Here is a 27,036-nt window from a genome sequence, read left to right on the forward strand (position 1 = left end):
GTCTTTGACCAAAAACAACTACATTCGTCAATTGGACCCAAACTCAAATGTAGGTTTACTCCAAGCTGAAACATCATAAATAATAAAGGTACCTCCCTAGAAGTTGTAGGAATAGAACAAAAGAAACATATATTGGTCTACTACTTCTTCAAGTTTGATCATGTAAGATCAAACAAACATCCGTCCAGTTCTTCAGGTTTGATCACACAAGCCAACATAAACATATGTAGGTCTTCTTCAAATATGATTACACAAGAAAACAAAATAAAATAAAAAACTTAGTTCCAAGTTTGATCACCTAAGAGCATGAGCTAAACAAGAGTCACAAAGGGAAGATGTACCCCTCCGCCAAGTTGTCGAGCTTGTCCCTCACAAGTAGAGACCAAGCAATGACAACCTGCAGCTTAGAATTGCCAACAGTACATTCTTGAGTGCTTATTTGGCAATGTTGAGCAGGGAAATCAAGCCGGGCTTCGTCAGCAACAATACCAGACTCTGAATAGCCGTTTATGATAATCCTCAGTGATCCTTTTGATTCCACAGTAACAACATTCCTTGACAGAGGAAGGTAACCATCTAGTCCATCTTGGGGAAATTTTTCAACAGAATCAAGCAACACAACTTGCCGACATGCAGCAGCAATAACACCTCCAGTAGACGATGAACAAGCAACTTGTACGCCAAATTCAAAAGGAAATCCCCCTCCAACAACACGAACAGACAAGATAGTGGCCTGGACCGCACTACGAATAGTCTGAAGGCCCATCTCTGCGCTACACAGGCAGCCAAAGAAAAGAGCAGTATCACCACCGAAATGGTGGTGGTTAGTAGAACTCATCAATGCTTTATCTTGGGACTCTGCTCCATCTTTTATCCTTAGTTCAACTTCAAAGTCAACAGGGTACTCGGACAGTATAGCACGGGAAGGGCCAGTCAAGTGCAAAAAAGGATCCTGCAAACATCATCGTCATCGTTATCATTACTAACGCAAAAATGAAACATATGAATAACATGGAAAGTATTACAAAGGATTAAATTTAAATAGACCATCACAACTTTGTTTAGGAACAAACTCAATGACTTCTATGTTCTCATAAACAGAACATAAAGCTCCCATATTCTGTAAACAAACTAGAGAGCATAAAGATTCTATCCTACAAGACATGTTCATTCTGGAAAGTTAACCAAACTGGGGAAGTACTTAGTTACTTAGATGCATATGCATAGTCAATCTGCATGCTACTTGTGTTTTACCCAGGTGCAGGCACTAGGCGTTTTGTGCCTGCATAATTTTTTTTCTCTTATCTTTCTTTCTATCTTGGATGTCTCAAGTAAATAAAACAATTTAAGCTCCATGCGTGCCCAAGTACCTAGATAGGATGTCTTTCCTACATGGATGCCTAAATACAGTATCTTGTTAACTGAATAGTGTATCTCATTAACTGAAATATGAAGCAGCGAGTCACCGAATCAAATATCCAAGTTACATCATTGTGGTACCAAGGCATCAAATGTCTACTTATTTGCATCAATATAAGTGAGCGTAGACAACCACATGAAGGTTGCCATGTAATTTTTAGGAGGAAGATAATATGTGCAATATTAGCGAAGTTACAATTGTGAAATGTAGCAGCCAGATAAAAACATAAGAAATGACAAAGCTGATAAAAAAATAATATCTTTGCCAAGGTGAACAATTAACACAAAGTTCCATCTCCCTCCTTTTTGTTTGAATACATGTATGTATTCTTGCTTGCAAGGTCATGTGAGTCATCTATTTTTTCTTCTTATGGTTGTTTTAGTTGCATGTGCCTTAATACAAATAGCTAAAAAATACGTATACTTTGCTTAGAGAGGGTTTGTTGATTTGTTGCCTGCCGTGCTTAATTTACAGAGGTGCTACCTGTCTGTTTGTTTGAAACGCCTATGAATGAGAATGGTATTCCCTTCCTATGAGTTTTGTGTACTGATGGACAGAGCACCAAGAATTAATGGTCACATTGATTGTTTGAATGTTCTTCTTGCTGCTGACCAGTGTGACCACAGTACAATTGATTATATCTCTGAATGAGAACTGTTTCATCTTCCATGGTCATTAGAAGGTCGAAACGGGAGACTGACAGACACTGAGCCCCTCTACTTCCTAAAATATATTGCTGCTGTTGAGATATGTATCAAACTATTGGAATCAAATTTAACCATGCAACTATATCAACAAGGGCCCGCAGTCTGCCTGGAAGGTGCAGTATGGAAACTGCTTGCATTAATCCATAATAGATCTTGACTTCGGCCAGAAGTAGGAACTATTTTTTTTTCATATAACCTCTTGTACTAATTATAACTAGATGTTACTCACAGAGTGAGTTTGTTATCTGCTGTGCTACTCGACTAATCCTGCCGAGCTTAATTCCATTTCCTTGGTGTGTAGTTACACGCTGATAGGGATAAACTTTGCTTCACTCAAACTGTTTTTATCCGAGAGTGATGATAATCAAGCTATGCTTATTTAAGAACCACTAGAGCCATATCGACCAACATATTAATTTTTTATATTTGCTAGTGTAAATGCTTAATACACAAGGCCTCACATGCAAGAGGAAGAAAAAAAATGTCGTATACATACCTTTTCAGTGAGTACTTGGCAGTTAGCCCTGGAGCGAGAGAAGAGAAGGTTGCGGTTACCATCCACAGAGTCTCGAGCAGCAACTACGCCGTACACATAGAGTGGCCACTTCAAGCTGTCATCTAGATCAAAGATTTTGAAGGAGTAGATCTGCAATGCCTCGGTGGCGAAGCTGGAGTATGGGATGATACCAGGAGCAAAGGGGGTAAAGTACATAGGAGATAATGTGGCTGCAACATCAATATGTGTGTAGTGTTATATAAATGTACAAATTACTAAACAAAGAGAAGTGCAATATTTTACTATACAAGAAGGAAAGCAGCATGTAATATGATTGCATTGACTGAGAAATGCATATTAAGAAACAAAAAGGAACCAAAAGCAGGAAATACATGAGCACATAGGTGCTACCCTCACCGACATCAAATCGGAACATCCACTTGGGAAACTGTGTGCTTGTGTGTATTTGTGCAGGTATATAGCCGTTTCACCATCCGTATCACTGGTGTATTTCCTTTCAAATGCACTGTAGTCCTGACTTTACTTCGTTAATCACTACCTTCCAACAGCTAATCCTATTTGACAACTTATTGTCTCCGTGTTTGAACGGTACGGTTCGCTAGGCCTCTGAGAGACATATGTATATGATCGATCAATACCCTTGGTAATTACTCACTTGTCTTTACAGTAAATTGGTGAGAGTTGATTTGTTCCTAAATCTGACATGCATGATGCATTAGTACACTCACATTATATTCTACTCCCTCCGTTCCGAATTACTTGTCGCAAGTATGGATGTATCTAGATGTATTTTAGTTCTAAATACATCCATTTCTGCGACGAGTAATTTGAAACGGAGGGAGTAGGAATTTGGTGTGGGGTTTTCTAATTTCTGGCACAAGCACTAATTCCCCCTAAACTAGTACAATGAGTTTCCCCAGAGTAAATTTTCTACCAAAATTACTTAAACTTTTACTGCACAAGAAGGAAAGGCAGCAAGCGATACGATTGCACTGATTGAGAAATTGATTCATATTAAGAAAGAACAAGGAAGCAAAGCTGACCATAAAGACTAAGTTAGGTTTTAAAAAAGAGACTAAGTTAGGTGAGATAATGAAGCAGCATGGATGGATGAACGGCTCTTACTTAAGTCATTGAAGCCGCCACACCTTAACACGGGGCTGCCCCAAATGGAGTTCCAGCTGACACGGCGCTCTTTGTAAGCCGAAACTGCAGGAGCATCCTGAGAATTAGATTTGCCTGAATTTGGCGACCCATGCCTCGCTATGATTCTGGAGATCTCCGCGCATCTTTTTGACAGGAGATAGAGTAATCTGACCGTCTCCAAGGGAATTGGGACACCGAGTTCCCTCAGAGATTGGACCCGGTAGCCCAGCTTGAGCGCCTCGTGCAAGAGCAGAGCGAGGGCCTCCTCTTGATTTGCAACGAGGTAGGGCAAAGTGACCAGAGGCAGGCTCACGACTTTCTAGTTCTGGAGGGACAAGTGCTCGACCAGCTGAGGTGATTCGAGAGATAGTGATCTCCCGTCGGGATGATGACGATTTAGGTGATCCTTCTTTCCGGCGGTCGTCTCCAGGCCCCCGGACGTGGCCTCGCTCCTCAGCGTACTGGTCTCCCACCTCAGGGTCTCACGGTAGCGACGAAGAGCGTCCACCATGTCTGTTTTCGAAGTCGACGCCCTCATGTCCATCTTCGTCTCTTCTCCCCAACACCGTTGATCTCTGTTCCCGCCTAGGGCTTCTTGTTTTCTTTGTTATAGGATCTCTCTTCCCGGTTCCCGCCGCGTAGGATATATAAGATCTCCGCTGAGTCAGAGTCGGACTGAATCTCTGAGTCGGCGGCGGAATCTCTCTTTACGTCGCCGATTCCGCCGCCAATTAGGATTCAACCATGTCTTTTTCTTTTCTTTTTTGGACGCGTCTAGCTGGCGCCCGGGCGCTTGGGAGGGTTACCGAGCGGCTGATATAAAAGGAAAGACCTAGTCGGGGCGCATGGGCAAAAAGGAAAGTCTCCAATCCTCTCCCACGCGCGCGAAACATCAACTACCAACCACGGTGCCCGCGCGCGACAGCTGGCCGTGGGGATCACGTGCACCCAACCACCCGCCCCAGCATTTGTACCTCCACACCCGAATCTCCCCTCTAACTGCCCCTACGCCATCTACTTCTTCCCCACGAAAGAAGGATTCGCCATGGTGAAACCTCCATCTCCACATCGCCAGGAAAATCCATGGCGGCTCCAAAAAATTAAGAACAGAAGAGGGGAAGAGAGGGAGAAAGGAAAAAGAACCAGGAAAACATCAAGAAAAAGCCAAGCAAAAAGGAGCAGACAAGCAGGACAAACGTACCAGGAGGAGAGAACTCCAGGAGAGAATTCCCCTTCCTCTGCTTTTCTTCCTCCCTTGACATGACTTGCAGACTTGTCCTCTAGCTGGTTTTCTTGAACGAACCTTTGATTCATGAATTTGGTACAGAAATCACATTGATTATGTAGGGGGTTGGCACAAAATCTGTGCAGCCAAATATGCTGCTTTCATGCAACCAATCAAGTTACAGCAGCCAATTGTAGCAACACTGTGTGCCAAAAAGAGTAAACAAGTTGGTGCAACTATATACTGCTTTCGTACAACTAGACAAGTTGCAACAGCCACCTGTAGGCACACAACGTGCATAAAAGATTGTTCACACCAACATCGGATGAAAATAGATACACAATAGGCACAAAAGATTGTTCACACCAACATCCAACATATGCCCTGCAGTTGGCATAGTTTGACCTTCAGGTGGCACATTGGCTACTGGGGGTGGCACATCTGGAGTTACAGTTGCCTCACTTGATATTGTACTTGGCACAGTGATTACTCGAGCTGGCATAGATGAAAGTGTGTTTCCCTCACTAGTTGCTGGTGTTGGTCCATCAGATGATGCATTATGCATGTGTTGACCTGCAGCTGGCTCATTAGGTGTTGGAGTTGCCACAGTAGGTGCTCGGGTTGCCGATTTCCTACATGCAATGCTGACATGTTGAGATGGCACTGAATCAAGATTGGTTGGCACTGAATCAGGATTGGTTGGCACTTTGTACCTCAACAGCTGCTGTAGATGAGGAACCGCCTACATCGGGTGTTGTGTCTTTCGCTTTCCGTGTTCGGCGCTTTACAACACGGTATTGATCACCATCATCTCCCTACATACATGACACAAAAGAAAATCAGGAGAAGGATCATAAGAAAACACATAGACAAAAACACCATAAAAACATATTTTATAGCCTATTTACTCATACTGAACATCAGGGGAAGGATCATAAGAAACCTTTTTATGCCATGTGTGCAAATAGAAGCCTATATTTGTGCCAACTAAAACATGGATCCAAAACCAACTTTTCCTGCTATGTGTGCAACCAAACAGCCAAGACTAGAAAAGAGATGTGCAAACTAATCATGGATTTTAAAAGCCAACTTTTGCTGTAGATGTGTGCAACCAACACACACCGACATGGATGTGTGATGTCTGTGCTAAAATATACATATATTTGTGCAACTAAATATGAATCCAAAGCCAACTTTTGCTGTAAATGTGTGCAACTAAAACATGAATCCAGACCAAAAGAAGCACAAAGAAACAGTAGTACAAAGGAGAGTACAATAGTCTTGTCTCACACAAATAGCAGTAGCGGGAATATGTTCTATAGGGTGTTCTATATACTAAAAGTAAAACATAAAAAAGATGAAAATCTATTTCCTGACATCAGAATCTTATTTCTACTTCCCAAATAGTAGTGTACAAGAATTGTAGCTTGAATTATGTGCAGCAAATCTAGATCAACCTCTTGGCCAAAAAAACATGTACATCATTGAAAACAAGAAAAATAATGTGAGAAAAAGGAATAAACCAATTACTGGGTTGTGTCTGTGCAACCTATTTAGTACAAACTGTGCAAGAGATACAACTGCTCTATGCGACAAAAAGAGCAATAAAGAAAAATGTAAAAAACGAGCGTACAAACAAGTTCTGAAATCTGAATTCGCTCCAGTGCACAACTTATTGTTCCACTTCCAAACAGCTTCTGGCAGAGGTGAGACTTTTGTAATGGGCTCAACTTATTGTTCAACGTCACCAACCTCCCAGTCCCAGGTGATGCCCTTATCCTACCAGCTTGTGACTATCGTTCTGTATTATCTCCTTCATTACCCTCATCCCCCTGCACAATATCCTGAAGGTGAAAAAGGTGATTAGTTAGCACTGCATAAAAAAATTGTTCTTCTTCAGAAATCTGGATTAAAAAGGTTGAGGATGCCAACACAGTATTATGTTTGTTGTGCAACTAGAAATGCTGAGGATGCCAACTAAATAGATACTCTTGTGCAACTAGAAATGCTGAGGATGCCAACTAAATAGATACTCTTGTGCAACTAGAAAAAGTCTTGAGTATGTCATCTAGTTAAAAAGTATTGTGCAACTAGAATTGCTAAGGATGCCAACTTATTGCATACTACTGTGCAAGTATAAAGTCTAAGGGTGCCAAAGATACTCTTGGGCAACCCTCAAATTTTTTGGAGATAGGACTAAATTATATACTCTTGTGCAACTAGAAATGCTGAGGATGTCAACTAGTTGTATACTGTTCTTTGAAACTAGAAATGCTGAGGATACCAACTAAATGGATACTCTTGTGCAACTAGAAATCTTGAGGATACCAAGTCTGAAAATAGTTATTCCGCACTTGCATGATGAGACAACAAATCATCACACCGTCACCAAACCAAAAACTTAGTTTATAAAAATGATGTTGATGTTGTTGAAAATACTAGCTGCATTGAGTTGTGCAGAAAAAGTACTAACCACAACTGTATGAAAATCCAGTTTTGCATTGCAGTTCGTGAAGCCATAAAAAATGTCTGCTCTGCTTCCATGACCAGCGAAATTGCACATTCAGGTCAGGCTTCTAGATAAAAAATGCTAAGGATGTCAACGCAGTTACATAAAAGGCTGAGGATGTCAACTAGTTGGATACTATTTGTGCAACTACAAATGTTGATGATGCCAACTAATTAGGTTCCCTTGTGCAACTTGTATTAACAAAGTTGCACATGGGCAGAAAAAAATGGCTACTCTTAATATGAAGTTGGCAACTGAAAAATAACAAGTCAATCAAACCAACTAAGTAGAAACTCTTGTGCAACTGCACAAGCCTGACTAGCCAATCAGTTTAATTCAAGTAGACCAGTGTGCATAAATGTTTGTGTAAACAACATAATCAACTCGTCGCACCCCATGAAAAACACCCAAAAACGCACATAAAGATCGCTCAAATCTCGGCAAAACTCCCACCTCCCAACAAACACCCTCACACAAAAGCACAAACCTCGGTCCCCCTGCGGCAAACTGCACAAACGTGACTAAGTAAAAAAGCCAACTCAGTAGAAGCTCTTGTGCAACTGCACAAACCATCTAGCCAACTTAGTATTATTGTGCTGTGCAACTTCCCAATAGTCATATCCAACTTATACTACTATCATAACCAACTTAGTACAACAGTATTCTACCAAAAAAACTTTCACCTAAGCAAAACTCCAGCAACTCATACCTCGCCAATCCAACGCGTTTGGTCGAGAACCACACAAACTATAACAATGACGCCGTTGTCTTGGCTGACATCTTGATGCCGCAATTCATCTGGTCATAGGACGGGAAGGCGAAATGGAAAATCTCACCGGCGTCCATCATCCTACTGAAACCTTACCAAATCCGGGCGAAAGTTCTGCATAAGCATGCCACATGTGTAAAATGAATTGTCTACTCCCGCGGAAAAATGATCCATCTACGACATTGAGTGTGTCCTGTAACTCCAAACAAGTTCAATAAGGTTCTGACATTGACATATAGACTGCATACACACACACATTCACCAGTCAAAATATACAGTAGTATTTAGTACAGTAGCAGGAACAAGATCACATGTTCAATTGCTGCTAGTACACAGAGGCAAGATAGAAAATCAGAAAACACAAGTGATCTTCTTTCAAACTGCAACCTTCGGGTCTCAGAAGCTGTGATGTGATGGATAAATATGAAAGAGGAAAATGTCCTAATACACCCATCCCCAAAAAGACCGGTAAATCTGAAGAAAGGGAAGCACGCAAAAACAGGGGAAGGGAACGAACCTTAGATCTCTTCCGTCCAATCCATCCAACCCCAGCAATCCATCTACCTCGTCAAAGATTCTCGCCGGCCTCCGTCAAGCACCTGAAGCTGGATGAACGGGGCAGAAAGGCGGCAGAGGCTCGACCGTCGATCTTGGTGCCTGTCATGGGAAGGAGAGGGGGGACTAGGGCGGCGCCATGGGAAGAATGGAGGAGCAGGGGGCAGGGGCAGCGCCCGCGATGGGGAAGAACGGGAGAGCAGGGGCAGCGCCTGCGACGGAGAGGATAAGGCTCGGGAAAACCATCCCGACAAAGTAGCACCTGACCCACACGCAGGATGATAGGAGCGAGATCGTGTGGCCAGCAGCCGGCCGCTCGACTCGTCTAAATAGTGCGCGTGCACTTTTTAGACTTTAGGTTCTTTTTTTTGAGTTGAAGGCTTCAACCAAGTTTTTTTTTGGAGAAAAGGCTTCAACCAAAGTGGTCGGGAAGCAAGCTCAGTCCAGCCCTGTATCCCGTCCAAGAAGAAGTGCCCAGAGACAAAGTATGGCCCAGTTCTCCGCTCGCTGGCCCGTCCAAAACCTCCGTGCCCCTTATTATTTGCCTCGAAAAAATGTCTCAAAAAACTTTTTTGCCTCAAAAAAATGTTTATTGTTCTTAAAAAATACGGGTGCTTACCGATATTATCCGAATATAAATCTTCGTAAACTTTGGCTAAATTTATGGAAAGAGTTCTACAGTGGCCGACCGGCTTGACGGCGCGCCAATGGCATGCTACATGTAGGAGTGCTTCTCATCTGACGGTTACACGCTGTACATTCATTTATCCACACTTTTTTTTACCGAAACAATGTTCCATTAGGGCATGTACAATGGTTGATAAGATAGCTTTATCTTAAGTTTTGGATGTAATTTAGAGATGACAAAAAAAATTTGTCTACAATGGGTCATTTCTTAGCCTTATTTTCAATAACTAGCTATTCTAGAAACGTGGTGAGACATATTGTGCTAAGAGAGCATCTCTTGTTTTCTCTTAAATAAGAGAGGACAAGTCTTTTCTTATGATTTCTCTCTACTCCACCTCATCATTATCCTACGTGGAATTCCTAAGATAGAACCATTGTACATGCCCTACCAGGCCGTCTCCAACCGACAATCCATAGCCACTCGTTCGCTTCTCCCTCAACAGTCGCCTCATCTCCTAAGCTCTATCACGCTAAACTCACCTCTCATGTCCACCTCCAACCTGCTACACAGGGTGGTCGTCATGGTGGATGACCCAACCTCACCCACCTCCCACCGGCTCTTGATGCTTACGACTGACGATGTGACACGCTACGGCCAGAGACGCATGGCGATCCAACGTCGCCACCACCGATGAAGGATCTGCTGGGGACAACATCACACGGAACCATGGTGCTACAACCGGTGCTGGAGACAACAACCACTGTTGTCGCAACCGGCGACTGCTCAAGCTGTAGGCTGCACGACCCAACGACGGTTGCTGCAATTGGCAAATGCCCGTGCAGGAAACGGCCGCTATAGGTGCTGCAACCAGCAACCAACGATGCAGGAGCGAGGTGCTGTTGGCATGATGGTGAGCCGGGTTGCTGCAACCAGCATGGCACTGACTGAGCTAAACAGGCGAGTCATTTTGTTGTAACCAGCGCATATCTTTTGCTAGGTCCGATGACTTTTGGAGTTGCCATGGCGATTCATTTTTGTTGGGACCGGCGACTTCCAGAGCTGCTACCGTGATCCATTTTTACTGGGAACGGCGACTTCCAGAGTTGTGATGGTGATCCATTATACTGGGAACGACAACTTCTGGGGCTGCGATGGTGATCCATTTTTTATGAGACCGGCAAGCATTTTTGCTGCGACCTGCGACTTCTCGAGCTGCGACCAGCATTGGTGATATGAACGTTGAAGCAGTAGTGTGGCAAGCTGGCTGGCCTCTACGACGAGCACGGTCGGCCAAAGGCGAGTGTGGGTGGCCTACTAGCACGGCCCAAGGACAAGCAGAGCAGGGCCAAGGACGTGCTTGGGGGTGCAGGTGATCAGCGAGAGGAGGTGAGGATGAGCATGGGCGGCGCGGTTTGCCGGTGAGTACGCGGGGTATTTTCGTTTACGTGTGTTCAGACCAGGGAGAGAAGGAGACCTAATGACATATGTTTTGATCCAATGGATGCGCGAGGACCGGCCTGGCGACTCGATCAATCGACTGGCGCAGAGCGTTGACCTAAATTTGTGGAGAAATATTTCACATGAAAAAAAGTTAAAACTATATCATTAGTCATGCCATGATACATATTCTTCTACTTTATTTATTTTCTCTAATTTTATGTTGCATTTGATGTTGTAGTGCACAGGGGGTGGCCCACGGAGCGGGAATCCCGTCAAAGGGCCGGCCCCTAGGCTCAGGAGGCCTGGCTATAGCCTAGGCCCTTAGTTCGACATTAAGCCTGACTTTTGGAGGATTACCATCTTGGCATGCAAGCTAGTCCTTCTGCCGGTTCCGGGTCAAGGTCTGTTAGGAAACTCTGTAAACCCCATCTCTCGTCCCCCTTTATACGGCGAGGCTAGGGTTAGATTGAGGAATATCCAATTCATACTCCACACCTCACTACCTCGTACCTGTGAACACCTCACACGAGGCATTTTCTAGCATCAGTTCAATCAAAGCAGGAATAGGGTATTACCTCAACCACGATGGCCCAACCCTGGATAAACTCTTCATGTCCAATCGGCTTTGATACTTTCAGTTATGCTCTCCACCGTATCAAGGACACTTACATTTTTTGGTACCGTTAGTTGGCAAGAAAATCCCGGGCTTTGTCATTCGGAGATCAAACCCATATTAAATCTTTGATTACGTCTGGTGTGTTAGGGTCAAGCCAGAGCTTCATCTTGGGCTCTTTCACCTTTGTTGCAAACGAGGCCGAGCAGCTCTATATCGACCTGCCGCCCACTCCCGTCTAGACCCTCTTCTTCGGCAAGATTGAGTTTATCATCGAACACTATGGAGAGATCCCACTACGTGTCCCACCACTTCCACGAGCAATCTGAACGGCTATCGAGCATGCTTTGGAGCCCGCACCTCAAAACTAGCTACGACCTCTAGCCCGAAGCATGAAGATAACCTATTGGGCACCTCCGTAATCAATTCTCTGATCGCCAGATCTTTCGCTATGTTGAAACAAAAAAATCCACCTACTCAGCTAGACATCCCATCTGATTGCAATGGTGGGCACAAATTGCCACTAATTGATAATCACGAGCTGAAAGATTGCATCTGGGATGGCTATCTCTCGAAGGATGGGGGTAGTTCTGCAAGACTCATTTCAGTAACAGAACTAAAGACGACGAGCCACCACACGCCATCATATCTCCATGTAGAAGGTCCTCATGAAGGCCCGAGGCGGCTTCAGAGGCAACACAACAACTTATCTTTTTCACCAAGCAACTCTCTCATTGTCACTAACGCCAGACAGACCACTCCCAGCGCTCCTCTGATTACTCCTCCTCCGGCCACCGCTCCTTCGACGCCTCTGGCTTCCACACCCCTCGGCGGTGATGATGAGAGTTATTTTTACACTCTCCAATATTGCTACTAATGACAAGTGAATGGAAATGATTCCAAAATTCTATCTTTATTTTGTTTCCATAGGATATGAGGCTATCCATGGACAAAATCAAGCAAATATATGCAAAGGAGTAAAGAAGAGATAAGAAGAACTTAAGTCGGAGGCGTAGGAGGCCACCATAGCGCAAGATGACATCTTATATGAGCGCAAGCGCTTGTATGAACACTCATATGAAGTGCCAACAGCGCCTCCTGATCCAACCCAACATTTATAAAGTTTCTAATGCCAGAATGGCAACAAAACATCACTGAAACCTCTCCATCTTCGTCATCCACAGCTATTGGAGATATGATCTAGAGGCAATGATATTTGGGTATTGTTCATTTCCAAGTTTATAATTAGTGTTTACATCCTATGCTATAACTGTTATGGTTCTTGAATATGTGATTCGGAGGAAAACTCATAAGCACGTGTAGAGTTACAAACAGTAAAATCAGATTCCTAGTCGATCATGACTCTAGAACTAGCTCAAAGTGTTGATTGATGATTCTGTTTTCCTAATCATGGGCATGGCCATAATGCCAGTAACATTTGAGAGAATGATGTTGGAAGATCAATCGTGTTGAATTGACCCAAGTTGTTTGTTATACTTATAGATTATATCATCTGAAGTCTATAGTCCATAACACAGGATTTAACATATGTATGATTCCTTAGACTATGAGAGTATCGAGTCACTTCGTACCAGATGGTGCGCTTTAGGTTGTTCCAGTGTCATCCATAAAAGGGTGATCATAACAACAACTTACGGGTTCATCAGAATCGTATGACGAGAGACTAGATAGCTCGAGGCTTGGATTTGCTCCTCCGATGATGGAGAAATATTCTTAGGGCCATCTCGGTGTGAAATCATTCATCATCGTCTGGCTAGACATATGTGACTAGCTCACAGGAATGTCGGAACACGAGAACGAGAAAAAGAACGAAACCGATAATAAGGAAGACCGGTATAGTGAGCATGTGTTTATCTCACGGGGATATCGATATATCTCACATCGGGTTTTGTAAAATATCGCTAAGCAAAAGGAACTACATATGATAACCAAAGGTTCACTCAATATCATTCGTGTAAGTATAGGGATCAATATGGACCTCCACAGTTTCCCTGTTGATCATTGAATGAAAGAAGTATTCATTCATGTCTATATTTTACTGAATCTGCAGGGTCACATGCTTAAGGGATTACGATCCGTTGAGTTCTATAGGAGTTATGAATGTGAGAAAATTTTATCAATTTTTTTCTGGAATAAAAGGAATTGTTTTGAGAGAAAATGAAAGCATTTCGGGGTAACCAGAAGAATTTCGGATAGAACTGGGTAATCATATATAGGCGAATTTTTTTCGAAGACCTAATACAAATAATAGAGGACTTAGATAATGATCTAGGAGTCACTAGAATCTATTTCGAGTCAGTGGGCTAAGAGAAATATCAATTGGCTTATTAACGGAGAGTAATGGGCCCTAAGGCCCATATAGTAGAGGCGCTCCCCCCTTTGGGCTTATTGAACAAGCTGAAGGGGGAGAGGAGTTGGACGAGGACTACACCCCTCCCCTTGGCCGGTGCAAGGGAGGAGGGCAGCCCCTCCTCCAAGTCGGCCTTCTCTCCCCTCCATCTATATATACTAGAGGTTTTGGCCATTTTCTGACACACACACACAAGTTTTTGAAGACTCCTATAGTTATTTCTTGTTCTATTTCCAGTTTAGACTTGTTCTAGACTAGATCTAATTCTAGTTTTCTCTAGTCCACATAATAGAGAATCCCCGTGAGGTTATCTTCTCCCCCTCTAGTTCTTCGGCGACGACAATATCTATGGATGGCGAAGTGCTGCCATATCGTGACACACCTAAGCGTGTAATCTGTAGAGAAGTGGTGCTTTCGGTGTTTCAAGAACAATCTACAACAATTCTTCTTCCTCTGCAACTCGAAGTTGGTAACGATCCAATCTAACCTTGTATGCATCTTCATAGTGATCTGGGACCTTGATCTGTAGGACGAAATTTTTGTTTTCTACAATGTTTCCCAACAACACCAACCCTAGTCGTCGTCATTTTGCATCTCCATCTCCATAGCCCTCTCCACAACCATCACCGCAACAATCATCAATGGGAGCCACACCTTTTAATCGTGCATCGCATCCTGAAACTATTGCAAGACATATTATCAATCAAACTTCATGATGTGTTCTTCAATGATTTCTTCTTGCAATCTGATCGCTATGTGTGAGTAATTAGGGAAGGTCATGGGTTGAGGCATACCCCTACAACCCTATGTATTTGTTCGAGGATTGGATGGAAGTATTATGATATCTTGTACGTGTGAAATAAAATTGCTTCGTTGTTGTCACTTGTCTCGTTCGCGATCTTTGTCTACACAGGATCACAGAGATCGAGCCTTGGAGAGGCTAAGGGCAGAGAGACTGCGGAACACTATACTAAACATCAGTGGCAGAAAGCTTTAGTACGGTAGCATGAATCCTTTCTCCGGGGACACGTGAGGTGTGGTCATTAAACACCCAATACTTTTGTCTGATTTTATCTTAATTATCGAGGCAACCCCGTGGAACGGATATGGCCTTTAGTTGGACAAATGACTCTTGATGCATGATGTGTGCCGGTCAAGACGTAATTTGGAGATATCCCTCAATTTCATACATTGCAAGCACATCTTGATGATGACTTCCAGAGCACAAGCAAATAGCATGATGACCTCGTTCGCAAATATATTATTGTAAGATTAAGTCCTCATACGCATGCCTATGTTTACTTATAAATGTTCACATGTGCGACTTGATTTCGATCCGGTTAAAAACTGGAATTTAACTCTCTTGCAAATCTTGCTCGACATCCTTGTCTTAAAGGTACACTTTCTCTCTTGGGATCGATAACTTAGGGTCATCTCTGGGGAAAATGCAAGAATCATTTCTGCATCCTTACAGATCATTAAAGGGACTAATCGAGGAGCCACACCCAGCTTGATCGCTCCACGGGCCGAACCCCAGGCCTTCATGACTCCTGGCCCCACGGGCTGGGCTGCGCTGCACCAACAATGACATCAGCAATCATCACGGTTGAAGCATCCTCATCAATGACCCCCCTGCGTGTGTGTGCGTCGCTTGTGTGCAACGGCTGCATCCGTCGGCTTGATTGTGGGAAGCATCCGGACATGACCAATCAATCTATTGTGCATGGTCATTTCGGCCAAAAATACCGTACTGCAAGGATCCATCAACTATGTACAATCGTCTCCGTTGCATCTCATGTCCACTCTAAAGTATTTGGCCGGACCGGTCCCTTCAGTCCCGTCTGAGCAGGAGAAGAAAACACACTGATTTCTCCATGCGTGCAGAGTTTTGTTATTTATTGTGTAAAGTCTTCCAATTTTACCCCTTGAACAAAATATACTACTGATTTTTTCTAGTATATTATTTTGATGTACCGTAAAATGTCTCGAGAGAAGAGGATGTGTGGCGATGGTCATCGGGTGGGTGGTGTGGACAGGTTACATGGCACCATGCTGCGGATGCGATCGGAGACTATGACTGGGTGATTGGATATGGTGATCGCCGGCGCGCACGATAATGTGGTACCGGTCGCGTGAAGTTTCCATTGATCGATTGAACAATGGGCGCACAGAGATTGGATAGCTTGTTACTAATACAAGCGCAATTCCTGTCAGCAACCTTCTTAATGTGAAAACAAAAGAGAAGGAAAGGGAGGGAAATTCTATAGCTCTGATCCTCATTAGTCACCATAGCAGCTTGTATCCCGCTAAAAAGATCTGTCATCCTCACTCTAACTGCCTCGCGATCTGCCTATGCAATCAGAAGCGAACTAGGGTTGAGTAAAACACTAAGAGTAGGGGCGAACAGGGCAGCACATAACCAAAAACAGAGGAGGAGGGCGAGGGTGGGTACCTTTGGGTAGGACTCTTCCTCCGTGCGCCGCACGCCGCCGGCCGAGAATCAACCTCGGCGTCGCCTGGCCGTCCGGGGACGAGGGAGGCGGCGCCGCACGCTTGCTCCTTCAGGACAAAATGCGGGGAAGAACAGGGGAGGCTTGAGATGAATGCCGAGGGCAGGGGTAGATGGAGACAACTGTGGTTGAGGTGACGGCGTAGTAAATTCCCATACGAGACATGACTCTAAAAGAGAACCAGGATGCGCGGCGGAAAGCTGATGCACAGCAGCGGGCCTCACACATAGAACCTGAACTGGCTAATGATATTTATATGGTTATTAGCGGCCGTCACACTTAAAACCAGAACTCGCTAATGCTAGTTAAATACCTGAGAGATAGGCGCTGACGAGTCGTTGACTTGAAACAATCACATGTTCCAGCAATGTAAAACTTGTGTTAGATAGCCATCAACACATGGTCCTGGACGTGGTAAATGTACTGCAAGCATGGGGCACATCTTTTTTGAGGGAATGCCATCATGGCGGTTTATATTCCATGTCAGAATAAAGATACATCGTTTGATAAAACGTCTACTAAAAACCCAGGAGGCTCCGACTTCCAGACAATTGTTCGAGAAGTCTCCGAGTTCCTAGACAATACATCCGTTGCCATATTGGCCTCCCTAGGACAGTGATGAAAACATATTGGAATAAAATTGCGAGCTAAAAAAGAGCATTCTTCATAGATTGCCACTGCTGGGCCGAGTGAATTTTCGCCGTTCTGCATGATCTCAATTACCTCCATACAATCCTCCTCCACGTACATTTTGTTGCAGCCCATTTTTTTCTTAAAAAAGGGGAAATACCCCATCCTCTGCATCAGAAAGATGCATACGGCTCATATTATTAAAAACAAAATGTGTCACAAAGTCTCCAACATGTTCAAGGTCTAAAAGACAACAAGCCTCTCAAACGAGCGTAAACAAAAAGCCACAACCGGCTGGCAAGAAAATAGGAGCACTACATGCCTATCCTATTACATGACCGCCATCCAAACCGGTTGAAAATAACCCGAGCTACCATCTCCCATCGGGTAGACGCAGTAGCCAAACGCCCCCTGGCCTCCGTCGGAGTGAGTAGCGACCACATACGGATCAATGCTGTGGCCCTAAAGATAACCTGCAAAAAGTGAAAGTTCGTTGCTCTGTTAAAAACCAAATCATTTCTGCAGTTCCATACTGCCCATAACAAAGCACACACGCCAACACGAATGTGTCTTGCTATTTCCAGGTCTACCCCATCAAGCCATATTCCAAATAACATATTGACAGAGGTAGGTGGAGTAATATTAAAAGCAATATTAATCGAATGCCAAAGAATCTTAGCCAGTGGACAATCTAGAAAGAGGTGCCTGATAGTTTCGTTACAATCACAGAAACTACACCTAGCAGAACCCACCCAATTGCGTTTTGCCAGATTATCCTTTGTCAAAATGACTTGTTTATGCACAAACCACATAAACACTTTAATTCGCAAAGGTACCTTAACTTTCCAGACGTGCTTCGAGCACGGAATGACACTAGTGTTAATGACATCCAGATACATGGATTTGACCGAGACAGCTGGACATCCATCAGCCTTCGTACAAGATGAAGCCATGTAATGATAGTACCACGTACTTGTGGCACTGCCATGTAAGTCATATTGGTATAAAACGCATGAAGAAGCTCCATGTTGATGGATCTTTGGACTCACTCGTTTTTGAAAAGTTTGAGACATGCAAACCATGTCTATTGGTGCATACGCATGAAGAAACTCCATACAGATGGATCGTTTGGACTCACTTGATTTTGAATCACTTGAGATATGCAAATCATACCACATGGGCAAGATGACTGAAAAGCCTCAGTTTCAGTAAGATGGAACAAGGTATAACCTGTTGGAAGTAACACATTTTGATGTGTGCAGTCCAATGAGTGCTGAGGCATGCAGTGAATATCGTTATGTTCTGACTTCACAGATGATTCGAGTAGATGTTGAGTATGTTTACTTGATGAAACACAAGTCTGAATTATTGAATGGTTCAAGTAATTTCAGAGTGAAGTTAAAGATCATTGTGACAAGAGGATAAAATGTCTATGATATGATCATAGAGATGAGTATCTGAGTTACGAGCTTTGGCACGCAATTAAGACATTGTGGAAATTGTTTCACAATAAATACCGCCTGGAACACCATAGTGTGATGGTGTGTCCGAACATCATAGTTGCACCCTATTGGATATGGTGCGTACCATGATATCTCTTATCGAATTACCACTATCGTTCAAGGGTTAGGCATTAGATACAACCGCACTCACTTTAATGGGGCACCACGTAATTCCGTTGAGACAACACCGTTTGGAGAAACCTAAGTTGTCGTTTCTTAAAAGTTTGGGGCTGCGACGCTTATGTGGAAAAGTTTCAGGTTGATAAGCTCGAACCCAAAGAGGACAAAATGCATCTTCATAGGACACCCAAAACAGTTGGGTATACCTCCTAATTCAGATCCGGAAGCAATAGGGATTGTTTCTTGAATCGGGTCCTTTCTCGAGGAAGAGTTCGTCTCGAAAAGTTGAGTGGGAGGATGGTGGAGACTTGATGAGGTTATTGAACCATCACTTCAACTAGTGTGTAGCAGGGCATAGGAAGTTGTTCCCGTGGCACCTACACCAATTGAAGTAGAAGCTTATGATAGTGATCATGAAGTTTCGGATCAAGTCACTGACGTACCTCGTAGGGTGACAAGGATGCGTACTACTTCAGAGTGGTACGCAATCCTGTCTTGAAGGTCATGTTGCTAGACAACAATGAACCTACGAGCTATGGAGAAGCAATGGTGGGCCCAAATTCCGACAAATGGTTAAGAAACCATGAAATCCGAGATAGGATCCATGTATCAGAACAAAGCATGGACTTTGGCGGACTTGCCCAATGATCGGCAAGCCATTTGATAAATGGATCTTTTAAGAAGAAGACGGACGTGGATGGTAATGTCACCATCTATGAAGCTTGACTTGTGGCGAAGAGTTTTTCACAAGTTCAAGGAGTTGACTACGATGAGATTTTCTCATCCGTAGCAATGCTTAAGTCCGTCGGAATCATGTTAGCATAAGCAGCATTTATGAAATCTGGCAGATGGATGTCAAAACGAGTTTCCTTACCAACTTTCGTAAGGAAAGGTTGTATGTGATACAATCAGAAAGGTTTTGTCGATCCTAAGGATGCTAAAAGGTATGCTAGCTCCAGCAATCCTTCTAAGGACTGGAGTAAGCATCTCGGAGTTGGAATGTGCGCTTTGATGAAATGATCAAAGATTTTGGGTTTATACAAAGTTCATGAGAAACTTGTATTTCCAAAGAAGTGAGTGGGAGCACTATAGAATTTCTGATGAATATATGTTGTCGACATATCATAGATCAGAGATGACATAGATTTTCTAGAAAGCATATAGGGTTATTTGAAAGGTGTTTTTCAATAGAAAACCTGGATTAAGCTACTTGAACATTGAGCATGAAGATCTATAAGGATAGATCAAAATGCTTAATAATACTTTCAAATGAGCACATACCTTGACATGATCTTGAAGGTGTTCAAGATGGATCAGTCAAAGAAGAAGTTCTTGCCTGAGTTGTAAGGTATGAAGTTAAGACTTAAAGCTCGACCTCGGCAGAAAAGAGAGAAAGGACGAAGGTCGTCCCCTATGCTTTAGACGTAGGCTCTACAGTATGCTATGCTGTGTACTGCACCTGAAGTGTGCCTTGCCATGAGTCAGTCAAGGGGTACAAGAGTGATCCAAGAATAGATCACAGTACAGCGGTCAAAGTTATCCTTAGTAACTAGTGGACTAAGGAATTTTCTCGGTTATGGAGGTGATAAAGAGTTCGACGTAAAGAGTTACGACGATGCAAGCTTAACACCTATCCGGATAGCTCTGAGTAGAGATACCGGATACGTATAATGGAGAAACAATTTAGAATAGCTCCAAGTAGAACAGTTATTTGGAATAGCTCCAAATAGAGCGTGGTAGCTGCATCTAGGAGATGACATAAAGATTTGTAAAGCACACACAGATCTGAAAGGTTCAGACCCGTTGACTAAAACCTCTCTCACAAGCAACATGATCAAACCCAGAACTCATTGAGTGTTAATCACATAGTGATGTGAACTAGATTATTGACTCTAGTAAACTCTTTGGATGTTGGTTACATGGCGATGTGAACTAGATTATTGACTCTAGTGCAAGTGGGAGACTGTTGGAAATATGCCCTAGAGGCAATAATAAATTGGTTATTATTATATTTCCTTGTTCATGATAATCGTTTATTGTCCATGCTATAATTGTATTGATAGGAAACTCAGATACATGTGTGGATATATAGACAACACCATGTCCCTAGTAAGCCTCTAGTTGACTAGCTCGTTGATCAATAGATGGTTACGGTTTCCTGACCATGGACATTGGATGTCATTGATAACGGGATCACATCATTAGGAGAATGATGTGATGGACAAGACCCAATCCTAAGCCTAGCACAGAGATCGTGTAGTTCGTATGCTAAAGCTTTTCTAATGTCAAGTATCTTTTCCTTAGACCATGAGATTGTGCAACTCCCGGATACCGTAGGAATGCTTTGGGTGTACCAAACGTCACAGCGTAACTGGGTGGCTATAAAGGTGCACTACAGGTATCTCCGAAAGTGTCTGTTGGGTTGGCACGAATCGAGACTGGGATTTGTCACTCCGTGTAAACGGAGAGGTACCTCTGGGCCCACTCGGTAGGACATCATCATAATGTGCACAATGTGACCAAGGGGTTGATCACGGGATGATGTGTTACGGAACGAGTAAAGAGACTTGCCGGTAACGAGATTGAACAAGGTATCGGTATACCGACGATCGAATCTTGGGCAAGTACAATACCGCTAGACAAAGGGAATTGTATACGGGATTGATTGAGTCCTTGACATCGTGGTTCATCTGATGAGATCATCATGGAACATGTGGGAGCCAACATGGGTATCCAGATCCCGCTGTTGGTTATTGACCAGAGAACGTCTCGGTCATGTCTGCATGGTTCCCGAACCCGTAGGGTCTACACACTTAAGGTTCGATAACGCTAGGGTTATAAAGGAAGTTTGTATGTGGTTACCGAATGTTGTTCGTAGTCCCGGATGAGATCCCGGACGTCACGAGGAGTTCCGGAATGGTCCGGAGGTAAAGATTTATATATGGGAAGTCCTGTTTTGATCACCGGAAAAGTTTCGGGTTTTACCGGTAACGTACCGGGACCACCGGGAGGGTCCCGGGGGTCCACCAAGTGGGGCCACCGGCCCCGGAGGCTTGCATGGGCCTAGAGTGGAAAGGGACCAGCCCCAGAGTGGGCTGGTGTGCCTCCCACCCTTGCCCAAGGCGCAACTAGGAGGGGAGAGGGGAAACCCTAGGCGCAGATGGGCCTATAGGCCCACCCTAGGGCGCGCCCCCTCTCTCTCCCTCTTGGCCGCACCCTCCAAGTCCCATCTAGGGCTGGCCGCCGCCCCCTAGGGGTGGAAACCTAGGTGAGGACGCAGCCCCCTCTCCCCCTATATATAGTGGAGGCATTGGAGCAGCCCAAGACATGAGTTTCTTCTCCTGTTGGCGCAGCCCTACCTCTCTTTCTCCTCATATCTCGCGGTGCTTGGCGAAGCCCTGCTGGACTACCACGCTCCTCCATCACCACCACGCCGTTGTGCTGCTGCTGGATGGAGTCTTCCTCAACCTCTCCCTCTCTCCTTGCTGGATCAAGGCGTGGGAGACGTCACCGGGCTGTACGTGTGTTGAACGCGGAGGTGCCGTCCGTTCGGCACTAGGATCTCCGGTGATTTGGATCACGACGAGTACGACTCCTTCAACCCCGTTCTATTGAACGCTTCCGCTTAGCGATCTACAAGGGTATGTAGATGCACTCTCCTTCCCCTCGTTGCTAGTCTCTCCATGGATAGATCTTGGTGACTCGTAGGAAAATTTTGAATTTCTGCTACATTCCCCAACACGCCCAATTGATACTCAGTGTCAATCAAGACCGGCCGGTGATCTGACTTATCAAACTCCTCATTTGTCACACCAAATCCCGGGAACATGTCCGCCCATATAGCATTGCTAGTTGCACGATCTAGGCGTTCTCGAATGTGTCCCCGCCGCCATGAAAATTTGTCACCGATGTACCCAAGGTCATCCAGACCGCAATCAGCAAGGGCGTCTCTAAAAGCTTGCATGCATTTTTGAGAGTGAACAACACCACCCTCTTTTTCATGAGAATGTAAGATCTCGTTGAAATCACCTGCCATCAACCATGGCATATCCATCATAGCATGTAATTGCCTCACATACTCCCACATCAAATGTTTTCTCTCCCCGCTTGGTTCTCCATAGAAACCTGTAAAGCGCCATCCCCCATTATTTCCTTCGTTGATTCTGATGTCAATGAAGTTAGGTTGCACCTCATGAGACGTGACTCCTAACTTGTTATACCAGAACATTACAAGACCACCACTCCTTCCATCACTTTCTGACACTGCCATTACCTCAAAACCAAGCCTTCTCCTAAGTTTTTCTGCCTTTGCTTTGTTCAGATGTGCTTCAGATAGAAAAAGTACATCTGGTATCACCCGCCCTTGGATCCCCAAGGGCGCACGAACTGCCGTAGGCTTCCTCATCCCACGATAGTTCCAGCATAATTTTTTCATTGCGACCGGCCGAGCTCCGGATCAGAGCTCGCCGATATTAGGTGGCTGTCATCCATCACAGCCATGGTACCATTCTTAGATCTCTTGGCATCCTGGGACGAATTTTCATCATCCTCCTCATCCAGGCCGGCTAACGTTGGGTCTTTATGAACCTCCATAGCAGTCACACTTCCATCCGTACCATGAAGTACTGGCTCCTTAACAACCAGCAGGTTTAGTTTTGGTTCCGTGACAACCAACTCGCAATTGAGTCGTTTTCTACTACTGTGCTTGTCCACAGTTTCATCTTTCATAGTTCCGAGACGGCTGTTGTCATCATCTTTAGGATCATCACCTGTACCGCCGTCCTCTCGGCCCCTGGCACTTGTTCTTCCTCCTCTCTGACCAAAATTGTTACGGCCTTGTCCTTGTTGTCCGTGAGCTCCCGGCCTAGGCGCCAACATCCAATCACCCCAATTCATACTTTCAGGAGTGTGCTTCCCATTACCATGCTCCAAATGCGTGTGCCCCATATGTCCACATACATAGCAGAAAATAGGGATTTTCTCATAAAGGATTGAGTAGTAGACCTTCTTTTGGTTTTTGGTAATGGAGACAAAACATATCAAAGGCTCGTTCACATCTAGCTGGACACGCACACGAACAATTCTCCCATCTCCCCATCGAGGGTTAAGCATCACACTTTCCACCTTCCCAACCTTCTTCATTAGGGATCTAATGACAGCATCTTTCCGGTACAAAGGTGGAAGATCAACAATCTGTATCCAAATAGAGATATTGTCCAAAATTACATCATTAGGCTTGGTGAATCCATCATAACGCTCAATCAGAACGCCATGATCTCTGAAGAGCCATTGCCCCTCTTCGGTTACCCTTTTCCAGTCTCCCAGACAATTAACAGTAATCGCAAACAGGTTTCCGCCCAAGGCGTTGAAGATCGCACCCTGAGCCAAGCTCCATGCCAACCGCATCGAGTCGTAGAAGGCGCCGCGACTAAAGGGTTTATCAGTGTGAACCCTAGCAATCGCCATGAATTCTATCTCATCCACTTCATCAGGAAATTCTTCATCAAAGTTAAGATCATCATCCTCCCTCTCCTGAAGATTCAGCTAGCCAATCATCTCATCAACACCTGCCAATCCACAAGCCGCCACGCTGTGCGTCGTTGACTGGGAACCTGAACTTGACCCTGCCATAGTTTCTGCTCCTCCGAAACCCTAGGTGTTGCTCTCGCTCCTGTCCTAGATCAAAGAACAACCAGATACTGGGAGGAAAGAACGCCAAGGTAGCCACCCGATAACTTAACCGGACTCTCGTGAAAGGATCCCACGAGAGGATTTATAACCCTAGACGACACCGTCGCCAGGGGAGTTTCGCCGACCAAGTCGAACTCTTTTTAGCATGGGGCACATCTTTATCTTTACCTAATATTAAAGGGAGGATTGTTTCTCAATTTTTTGTCAAACTCTTTTTCTTTACATCCCTTCGTCGTATATCAATCTTAGCGATCGAACTCCAGGTTTATTGATTTTGAACTAGAACGTGCGCAAAGGGCCGGCCCAATTAGCAGGCCTGGGAAAGTAACTTTAAATATACACTGAACATTTTGATAGTATACGGTGAACAATATTCAAATACAGATTGGACATTTTTAAAATATATGATGAACTTTTTTCATGCATGCTGAACAAAATTTCTATACAAGATGAACATTTTTATACACAGTGAACATTTTTGTTCAATATGGTAAACTTTTTTTTTGAAACGTGAACAATTTTTAAAAAGATGTTCAACATGTATAATTTTGAACTTTTTTGGAATTTGGGTATTTGAACTTATTTTGAACGTGAACTAAAACGTTAAAACATGAACCAATTTTGAAATCATGAAAAAAAAATTGATTATCACATAATTTTTAAATTTTGTACATTTTTTTTTGAAAAGATTGAATTTATGAAAAAGATTTTTTTTTACCGTATTGAGCGTCATGTACAGTGTATCCCTGTTTTAATGCATGGGCATGTTTGCTAGTCTTACTATAACAAACAATGGTCAAATTCATGGGCAAAACTGACAAAAACTAAAACAAACCAACTTAATTGGGGCTGCTCCGAGAACTGTACCTAAAGCAAACCAACTTGCGTGTTAGCTGGTCGTCAGTGTGCCACGTCCGGCAATTGAACAAACTTGTGGATGTGAATGAGCAACGTTGCTCCACAAGGAACATGCACGTCGTACATGTCTCCGCCATCACCGATCAAACATGTACAGATCGCCGCAGTTCTGTTCGTACGTTTCAGCTGCGTGACAGAGCCCTATAGACTTTTGCATGTGCGTGGGGCCTGGGTCCTCCAATACATGGCAAAAATAAATCAAATACGCGAGGGATATGCTGCGAGCGGGAATCCACATGGCGTCTTGACGGCCTCGATACCGGCCTGCCTGGTGCGCGGCCGCCGTTCGCATTTTCCGCAATGCAGCATCCCTACTTGTTAACTGGCTGTCCAAAAAGCACAAATGGCATTGGACAATCAGACCCTATCTGATACCCGAATCTTCAAAATCAAAAGGGAGAAACAATAAACTAGCTCGTACACAGTCTTGTGATGAACAATCATTTATTGTGGGGTTAATTGGATCTATGCCACTACAACTTTCATGAGTTGGAAAAATGTCATTACAATTTTGTACATTGAAAAAATGCCATTGCAATTCTTCCATCCTTCTATATATGCCATTATGTTAAATTTGAGACACAAATACCCTTGTCTTTCTCCTTTCACCTTCCCCCATCTTCTTCTACCAACTGACCTGCCATTAACTCCGGCGAGCATGGCGCCGTGCCAGAAATATCTTCCAGCACAGACCATGCATACCGTATGGGGTGATGCAACTTCGGGGACGCCGCCGGATGGGTTGTGCAACCGCTGCAGCCGTCTCCCACGAGAATGTTGGCGCTGCCTCTCGCAGCACATTCTTCTTCCTTGGACGGCTGCCCCTCACAACTCTCTCATGAACACAAGGCCACGAAATTTTGGCGTCAGCTGCCTAACACACCTGACCTTTTCTCTTCTCATGTACACACAAATTTTACAGCCGAGATACGTACAGACAGTATATCAACACCCTATAGAACCCCTCAACGATGGAGCTTCTATGAAATGCATGAGACCAGCCGCGCAAGTTTGTGACTCCACCAGTCTATCAGGCAGCTCCACTAGTGCAGAACCGGGCAATAGCACCGGTTCGTAAGGCCCTTTAGTGCCGGTTTAGTAACCGGCACTAAAGTGTGGGCACTAAAGCCCCCCCCCCCTTTAGTACCGGTTCAGCACGAACCGGTGCTAAAGGGAAACCACGTGGCACGAGCCAGCTCCGGGGGCCGGGAGCCCTTTAGTACCGGTTGGTAACACCAACCGGTACTAAATGTTTTTATTTTATTTTTTATTTTTCAATTAAATTTGTGTTATCAATTTAATTTAGAATTGTTTTACGTTATAATGAGTTGTAGTCGTCATCATCATCATCATCATCATCGCATATTAATAAATAAATAAACCCTAGCTAGCTAAAAATCATCGTAGTCGTCTAATTATACCACTATTTAATCATCATAGTCATTACCGCTAGCTATCTAATCATCACCAACACTGGCTAGCTTAAAGAGGAAATATTCACTTTGTAACAGAAGCAAAGATATCATCGAGTTCAACATAATCATCACCAACATCGAAGTTCAGGACACGGACATGAGACAAGTACTAATTAATTAAAAGCATGAACTAGTATATAGCTAGCTACTCCTGCTACTCCCTCTCAGGTAGAATAGCATAGAACATGTACAGCTCTCCTGATTCATCATACTGGAGCATGCAGATGAATCTGTCTCATAATCTTGGGTTGCGCTTCTCCTTGCTGCCCCCTAGTACTTCTCTGCGATCG

General features: G+C 44.1%; 1 pseudogene; it reads right to left on the reverse strand.

Annotated features, from left to right (window-relative positions):
- Positions 1-322: 322 nt before the first annotated feature.
- Positions 323-4,334, reverse strand: LOC119358469 (annotated as a pseudogene).
- Between the last annotated feature and the right edge of the window lie 22,702 nt (positions 4,335-27,036).

The sequence above is a fragment of the Triticum dicoccoides genome, chromosome 2A (genome assembly GCF_002162155.2).
Source record: "Triticum dicoccoides isolate Atlit2015 ecotype Zavitan chromosome 2A, WEW_v2.0, whole genome shotgun sequence".
In the NCBI taxonomy this organism is placed as follows: domain Eukaryota; kingdom Viridiplantae; phylum Streptophyta; class Magnoliopsida; order Poales; family Poaceae; genus Triticum; species Triticum dicoccoides.